This window comes from Oenanthe melanoleuca, chromosome 3 (assembly GCF_029582105.1).
Source record: "Oenanthe melanoleuca isolate GR-GAL-2019-014 chromosome 3, OMel1.0, whole genome shotgun sequence".
NCBI classification, from domain to species: Eukaryota; Metazoa; Chordata; class Aves; order Passeriformes; family Muscicapidae; genus Oenanthe; species Oenanthe melanoleuca.
The window spans coordinates 107,796,888-107,805,799 of record NC_079336.1 but is presented as its reverse complement, the minus strand read 5'-3'; the positions used below and the strand labels follow the sequence as shown (position 1 = coordinate 107,805,799).

Below are 8,912 nucleotides of genomic sequence, written 5' to 3'. Positions count from 1 at the left end.
ATATTAGAAGGACCTACAACTAATTAACTGCTATTAATAATGAATTTGTGTTCTGTGGCTCTTTTCATCTACAGATATATCAAAGGACTAAAGGACACAAACATTAGCTAAGCATCACTGTGTCCCTCCTCCCAGTGGGGCCAGAGCAGTTTGAGAGACCTGGAATTTGGCACCCAGTATAAAGCAGTAACTTGCTGGAGATATTAAACTCCGGAATCAGTGCCAGAAGCAGGAGCCAAACAAAGCCTGCACTGGAATCAATTTTTAGGCTTTTTTGGGATGGTTCTGTTCGACTTATTTTTTAAAAGAAATTTGTATTTGAGGAGCTGTGCTGATTATGGTGGTTTACCTACCAAAGGCAAACTCTGTCCATGGGTAATTATACATGGGTGTCCCTCCAGAGCCTCTGCTGTGTGCCAGACTTCACCCATGGACCGTTCAAACACAAACACTGGAACAAGGTGTTTTTCTGAGATGCTGTTTATTTTTTGAGAAATGCTCCTGATTGAGATGGAAAATGCTCTCCCATCACCCTTAAGGCCAAGAGTCCCTTCTTTTTCATGCTGGCCCCCATTGTAGATGGCCCCCCCACCTGCAATAAATCAGTTAACGCACCTATTTTTCACATTACATCCAGCTGCCTTACAAAAAGCTGATGAATTATCCTTGGTTTTAGTGCAACTGCTGAAAATATTTCAAAGTGAAAAGGAATTGACCCAACCTACTGTGCACATTATTTATTCAGAGGTAGTACAAAAATGAGTCCCTGATGTTACTAAAACAAATCCTAATAAGTACAGAGAGCATCAATTACAGGCTTCCCTTTATAGTCCTATATATCTCTTTCCCTTTCTAGAGATAGTATCACATGTGAGGGGGTACTGTGTTGGCTTTCAAATCTATTGAGCTTTCATAATTATAACCTCCATTTTAACCTCTTTTATAGGACACACTATACCATTTCATGGTATGTTCCTTGAATCCAAACCAACCCTAGGAGAAAGTGGTTTTAAAGCTTGCTTCTGATAAGATGCACATAAAATGGGAAATATTAAGCATTCACAACCTTATGCATACATTACATCAGGGTGCTAAGCACAAGGGAGAGCAAAGCAAAATAGATCTTGCGAGCCTCACTTGGACTTTTGCTTTTAGCTCAGTAAATATTCAGCACGTAGCCTGACATAATGGAACCAGGGAAATATTAACTGCAGTGAAATAGCTGGATTTTTTTTTCTTTTTGGTCCAGTCTGTATGGAATGTCCTTCTATTTAATCAAAAAGCTTGGAATGATTCCTAATCTATCATAAAAAAATTTAAGGACATGATTAATTCCATTGTTTAAATGCTGCTTTATTGCCATAAGAAACTATCATAAATGATCCCACACCTTTCCCTGTGATCATTTCCTTTTAAAGTAATATACTAATTAATTTCAATTAAATATATGTAAAGGAAGATATATTTTGAAAAATGCTTCTCCCTTGTCGTTTGCTAATAAAGTGAAAAAGTGTAAACCTTGGAACATTTAGCATAGAAAATATTAATTTTTGGTAATTTCTCAAGAGGACAATTTATTAAATGAAAGGCTTTTAACATTAGCTAAAAGCAGCCCTGTAAATCATGGGTGTCATCAAACTGCTTCATCACTTCATTAATTTAAAAGATTATTATATGCGTAACTGACATAATTTTGAACAATGTTACATGGTTAATTTATTAATGTAGAAAAGCAGAAATGACATACTGAATTGATTTATAACTATAATTGTATAATTTTAGGACTTTTCTCTGCGACTTTCACCAAAAGACCAAATGATTCCCGGTGAAATTGTGCCATTATTTAATTTTTTTGGCCTTTATTTTTCGAGGCAGGGCTTCTCATGGATGTCTTCAAGGACTTAGGAAGAGGGGGTCCAGCATTGCTCCTTGGTGTTTAAGTAGAAGCTGTTGAAAGACATTCTTTACAAACATAGTGATCTTGTGGTTTTAATAAATTTAAAGCACTTTTTACCTCTTTCAGTAATAAAAAAAAAAAAAAAAAATTAAAAGTTTCTTTAGTTATATTAAAAATCTGATTCTGAGTAAGCTTCCTTAAAAGTGTGTGTTCCTAAGTTTTCCATAGGCACAGAGAGATGATTTTGGGTGCTGGAGTTTCCCCAGCTCCACTGCAGACCCCAGAGCCTTGCACAGCTCAGCCCCACAGCATTTTTGCTCATAATTATATTGATGAGCAGTTAGTGCTGGCTTTGTGCCCAGGATGAAAATATAATGCAACATCATTTCTGCATGGAAAGCACAGTTCAACTTGTCTTCAAAACCAGTATACCACGTTGGGGATTTATTTTCAGATTGAAATGATGCGTGACTCTGGACCCTGCAAAGCTGACGGAATATTTCTTCTTTCATCTGAAAGGTGCATGTGCAAGGGATGGAGACACCGCTGAAACAGCCTTGCTTCAAAAATCAGGAATAAAGTTAAATCAGGATCTGCCTAAATGGGGCCCCAGATCATCACTGGGCACACACTTCGTGTGCTCCTTCATGAATGTTGCACCCCTTTAGCAGAACCTAAACAGCCCAGCAATCCTACCTGGCACCCAGAGCTCTGTGTCCCAGTGCTGCAGCCTGGCTTCCTCAGGCTGAATTGTCACCAAACAGTTAGGGTTTTGCACGCTTTGGCTGAATTCCCCAGCCCTGCACTCACGCTGCATGGCTACAGCTGTGTCTGGAGCCAAGTTGTGTGGCTGCCCGGGTGGCTGGGAAACACTCCCTGTGTGTTTGCACCCTAAAGAGCAAATGCCTCCAGTCACATGAGCCTTGAGACAGGGGTCCTGTTTGGAGCAGCATTCATGTGGCATGGGGAGACACTGGCAGGTGCCAAAAACCATGGCAAGAGACAGGCAGAGTGATTCCAGCCTGGGCCATTGGTGATGCCCTGGTTAGACCTTCAGTGCCCAGTTCCACTGGACACAGGTCCCCATGGGTCCATATAACCACTAGCCAGGCACAGATGCCCCCAAAAGTTTGGGTCACTCCAGCTTTACTTAACACTAATGAGGAAATCCCTGAAAGTTTGTGTCACCTCCAGCCTCACCTAATGCTCATATTAAGCAGCCAAACTAAACTTTAGGGCTTTGATTGCAACCTGAAAGGACCAGGAGTGGAATGGATACATTAAAATCAAGGACAAATTGTTTTTGTTAAAACCCATCATGTCAGCTGCATTGAGTTCCACTGTACTAGTGTGAGCTCGAGCCGTGGGCATGTATATCAACTCAGGAGCATGGGGCTGGAAGTGAGGAAATGTGGGCTGCATGCTGAGTGATGCTCTTGTGGGCCTGGGCATGTACCCAGACTCCTCTCCTCTGTCCATTTTGAGTCATCTTTAGATGACCAGACACCCAAGCCTGGACTCTAGGAGAGCCATCTAGGTGCCAATAATAAGGGCAACCAAAAGCAAAGAACTTCACTGTGAATAAACTTAAAATACAAGTTAAAAACTGGACCATTTCAGAGTGGTGGTTAAGGTCCTTTATCATCAAATGGTGTCACAAGAGCATTCTGGGCAATTACTGACAATTTCTAAGAGAGTATTTTTCTTTCCCTGTAATCTTACATAATGCCTTTCATATGTAATACCTTCAGCATATGCAGTATGCAAAACACTCTACCAACTGTATACAGACAGAAATCATTTCGCCATTAAGTACAGCCATGGCCAGTGTTGCAGAATGGTGACCAGATGGTCTAAGCACAGCACAGGCTGCAAGACTAAAGGGCTGGGGAAAAATTTTAGCTGGGGCAAGCCTAGGCTCTTATGAAAAGCACCATGTGGTTTTTAATGTGCACGGAGTGAAGACAGGACCTCTGATTTTAAGATACTACCCCCCAAGTTGTAAATTATCCAGAAAGGCATCCTTCATGCCATGAAGTTTCAGCCCATCACTCACGTATATTATTTCAGTGCTCGTGAGTTATATAGGGCGTATTATAAATCTCCAATTATCTCTGGCATGTGCAAAGTTGACTTTTATTTTTGATGATGTTAATTTTTAATTTTTTTTTTTTTTTCCTAAGGGTTTCACTAAGGACATGGGGAAACAATTTAGGAGATTAAAAAAAAAAAAAAAAAGAGGAAAGATTTGAGCCAAATGCTTTCTTACAGGAAACATTTATTTGCACTTGAGTGTCTCATCTAACAAAGTTCCCCCATATTTTCCCACAACAGACAGGAACTTGTCTGCATTAGCATTTTAAGAAATGAATCCTAAAGACCAGCAAGTGTCAATACGCTGTCACAAGTGGGATTGATGGCTCTTAACAGAGCTCTTCTCACATGAGTGTAAATTACTGTCTTTCAGTTCATCACAGACATTTTGGTCAACCCAAACTTTTCGTATGTTCACATGGCCTTTAAAATCCTTATGAAAGCAAAACAGAGGGGCTGGTCCTACCACAATTAGTGGCAAAATTTCTCTTTGCCTGATGGAGAGAAAATGAGAGCCTAATTACGAGCAAATGGAATATTGTAATTTTCTGCAACCTGATCTTACAGATCACATCACAAATAGAGAGATTAAAAGGTGAGCTAGAGGGAATTTACAGAGAACAACAAATTAAAAAAAAATTCAGACCCTCTACGTGATCTTGACTGGATGTGTGCTGGGTAAAAAGAACTGGGTTTGATCTGAATATTTAGCACTGCAAACATCTGCTAGCCTTACTACAAAATTGCACTTAGGTTGTCATAATTAACAACCACGTGATGCTGTTCTACATGTGATATTCACAAAATTAGAAAAAGATGGGATAGTGGAAGCACTCAATTAATGTTATTTCTGGATGTTATATACTACTAGTGTGTGACAGTCTTAGTTTCCTCCTTCTCTCCTGACACAGGGGGATCCTGGGGTGTTTTTTTTGTTTGTTTGTTTATTTTTCTTTTTTTTAACCAAGAAAGATATTTTAACCAAAGTAACAGCTTAGTTATAGATTTTCTTTTAGTGCAGATTTCCACTGGTAACATCATCAGTTGAACATGAGTAGTGCTGCTTCGTGATGACTGAAGGAAATCTGAAAGCCTCTCCCACTCTCAAGCTTAAGAAGACAAATCCAGACATACAACAAAGATGACAACAACAGAGTTCAAGTAATAGTGTAAAGCTGCAAAGTTTACAGTGTGATTCTGGCTATGCCCATGGAACAGAAGTCTCTTGGATTACAGTCACAGGCAGTAACTTAATTCAGATAATTAACCATCCATAAACCTCCCAACAAGAACATGTGCAAAGTCAGTGATAGAGTTCAGGGGTACTGTAGTCTGCCAGAATTGGTGGAGAACAGGAGAGTAAAAAAAAAAAAAAAAAAAAAAAAAATTAAAAAAATAAAATGTCCCTGGCAATACAGGGTAAACCCAGGAATGGCAGACATCTTTTGTGAAAAACAAAGCAACAACAAAGACCCATCAATATTGTCCCCCAACACTCCACTCCTGCAACCACACTTAATAAATCAACCTTTTCAGACCAAAAATACTACAATCCAAAGAAACTTCTGATAGCTATTTGGTTTCAGATGCCCCTTCTCCCACGACATTAACACATTCCCAGCTGAACCAGCCATGCAACAGAGTTCACAAATGCATTAGTTTTTCAGCATGAGTCTGGATGTGGTAGATCTTCACTGCTAATCCCCTGTTGGATTCTCCAGGTGCCATTTCCACCAGCACTGAAGACATTTTGGCATCAGATCCAACTTCTCCCCAGTAGAGCAGCCTCCTCTCAGCCCATCCATCCCCAGGGAAGGACTGGATCTTCAGGGCAAGCAGAGGGTGAGCAGTAGAAGGAGGGGTTTTCTGTCCAGGTGTTACACTCCATGGCTGGAAAATACACTAGTGATGCATGGACTTCACTGATTCAGGTCCCAAACAAGGCATCTAAGCTGTGGAGAGCAACAGTGTCACTCTTGTCAGATTTTGCTTGGCTTGGACTTAGTCACTGATGGCATGCCTAATGCTACCACCTGTTTCCCTGCTTTCCTTAGTGGCAAGGCATTCACATCCTTTCATCTTTGTGTTCATTCCTTGCTTTCACTTCTGATTTTCTTCCTTTCTCTTTTCTTCTGCTTCCCTCTTTCACCCTTTCCCATTTTCTCCTTTTTCCTCCTCTCATACTCTTTCCTCTTCCACCTTCTCCTGACCACTTTATTCTTCATGAGTCAAAGAGGTAATGCAAAAATCTGACAGAAAAAACAGACAGGTGAGATATTTAGACTAACCTTAAAAATACAACACCTCTGGATAGAGAAGACACATCCCTGAACTCCAAAATTTACCAAGTGGGAGATAATTTGGGGGAAGTATCCCCGTATGATGCTCTTGCTCTTACATTCCTTCCAGATGTTGTGGGTCCCCGTTACCAGATGAGACACTGGGTTAGATTTTTAGTTTTGAACCCGTATGGCTTTTTTTAATGTTCTTTTTTTGAACCTAGGAATCAGATATTAGCCTCTTTATAGTGGGAAAGCTCTCTGTAGTGAACCATATGAAATTGAGATGAGTGTTGTCCCTGAGGAATCATACACACCATCTGTTGGAGACAGGATTATGTTTCCTTAAACCCAACCTTTACAGATGTGTCTCCTACAGTGGTGATTCCACAGTCACTGAATATTCTGCTCCAGTACTTAACTGTTTTTGGTACGAGGAAGTTCTGTAATATCTCATCTAAATCTCCTTTACTGCATATTAAGCTGATTATTTCTAATCCTTCCCTTAAAAGATATGGACTAAAATCTCATTGCCCTCTCCTTTCTACTAACCTTGCAGAGAGCAGAAGACTGTCACCACTCTCTTGCTAGCTTAAAAGAATCACATACTATCAACTTTTCTGGTAATCTCATCCCAATATTATAGAAAACTTAAATCTTCTTCTCTCCAGAGCAAGCTGTGCTCTTTCTGCCTCTGCAAGAGGCAATAGGGCAGGCTCTGAATTGTCTGAGAGAAAATGGCAGAGTCCATAAAGCAGGCAGGATGCCCAGAGAGAAGATTTATGGCCAAGGCACTCAAGAGCTGTGTTGTCTGAGTGTTTCTCTTGGAAAGCTCTGCTCTCGGGGGCACAGCCAGCCCCTGCCCCTGCCCCACTGGCATTGCTGTCGTTCCTCTGGCAGGGTAGGGATGGGTAATTAGCCTTTTTCAGGAGGAGTGCTGGAGACTGCTAGAGGCAGAAGGGAAAACAAACATAAAATAAAATCCAGGCAAGAGGGTAACATTTCCATCATCAAAGCTGACATACTGCACTGTGAATCATCTGAGAAGCAGAAACCTGATGTGCAAACCCTGCTGAAAGAGAAATTTTTGTATGAGCCTTTCTCATAGGATAATTTTAGACTTTGGCACTTCTTTTCACAGGGAGAATTTTAAATCTGGAATTTTTAACAGACATCTAAGGCCATTAGGTCATGGAATATGACTTCTTCTAAAGCTGAGGCCAATGACTTTCACCTGCATACCTCTACAAACATATTTGCAGGGAAAAGTTTGTTCACAGATGGGAGTTTCTATAGGAAAAACTATATCCTTGGGAGGACAGGCAACCCAACTCCTTGGACTGCTGGACTCTGATACCAGTAGAACTATGTCCTTCCCACCCTATCTCACTTGTACTATCCTCCTGGACAAAGCCACCAGTATTCACTTCCCCAAGCCAGACCTAGGCAGAAGGTCCTCTGGGACCTTCCAACAAGCAGAAATTCCTCAGACCTGGTACCTAATGTTGCTGGAGGGGCACTGAAGTGTATTTTCTAGTTTTGCATGGAGGCGGGGAGGATTTTTCTACAAAGGAAAGATGATAAGAACAGACAAGAAGACTGTAATAAAGCTGACACATTCCTTTGATAAATTTATTAAAAATCTTTGCTTCCCCCCTCTCCTAAACAAGGACTGAAAATGTTTGGTTTTATTTTTCTCATGAAAACTCACACTGAGATATTTACTCTGGGAGAAGACAGAATGAGAGGAAGAAACAGGAAACCTTGGAAGTATTTTGGATGCTCCAGCATATTTGGATTTGAATAGTTTTCTCTCTTCTTTACAATTAAACAAACCTTCTCATGCCTTTTCTGTTCATCCTCGCAAGCGAACAACATAGGAATTGCCACAGCTCTAGTGTGGCTGTTTAGGAAGTCAGTTGAAGAGCTGCTTCTCTTTTAATAACTCTCTTTTTTAAAGGGCATTTATTTTCCAAGGCTTTGGAAGTGCTAGTGAGGCACTGGACAGTGCCATCAGAGAGGCAGAGTATCTAAGCATAAGCACACAAATGGTGGAAAGCTGCATATTCTTTCTATGCATTTCTGTACCTTCCTCCTTCTCTCCACAACAAGTTTCCTTGTTTCTGGTGAGAGAAGTCTCTCCCAGCTCTCTTTCTTCACCACTCTGTTTCCCATCTCCCTTTCCCTTGTCTAAAACTCTCCTTTGGAGGCCATCAGCTTTGTGGCTCCTTTCTGAGATGATTTTACTTTGACCATTGATAACACTGCCTGGGAAGCTAAAGGGGAGGTGGGGGTGGAGTGGGAAAGAGGGACTGATCTACACAGATATGCAGTCCATCCAGAAGATGCTGGGTTGGAAATTCATCATTGAAGTCTTTCAGTGAAAATCACTATGGACTATCAAAGTGTAAACTCCTGCCAAGCATCAAAGAAATTTATTGGCCAAAGCAACACACACAAGCATTTTTATGCTTGAATAGAGTTGCTTCTGAAGGGCTAAATAAATGTTCAAGTATAATCACAGTTCATGTATGTGTTGATGGAAAAGGAGATATCACAGAACTCAAAACAAACCAGCACAACAATAAAACCAACAAAACCCTCAGTTCTGCCTCCCTCCCCTGCAAGGTTAAAATCTCTTC

The 8,912-nt window shown here is 40.7% G+C and overlaps 1 long non-coding RNA gene across 1 annotated transcript in view; it reads right to left on the bottom strand.

Annotated features, from left to right (window-relative positions):
* Nucleotides 1-4,158: 4,158 nt before the first annotated feature.
* LOC130250914 (uncharacterized) overlaps nucleotides 4,159-8,912 on the bottom strand; it is a 78,805-nt gene continuing 74,051 nt past the window's right edge. The window contains exon 3 of the long non-coding RNA XR_008840059.1: nucleotides 4,159-6,240. This is a non-coding gene — a long non-coding RNA (uncharacterized LOC130250914). The remainder of the gene's footprint in view (nucleotides 6,241-8,912) is intronic.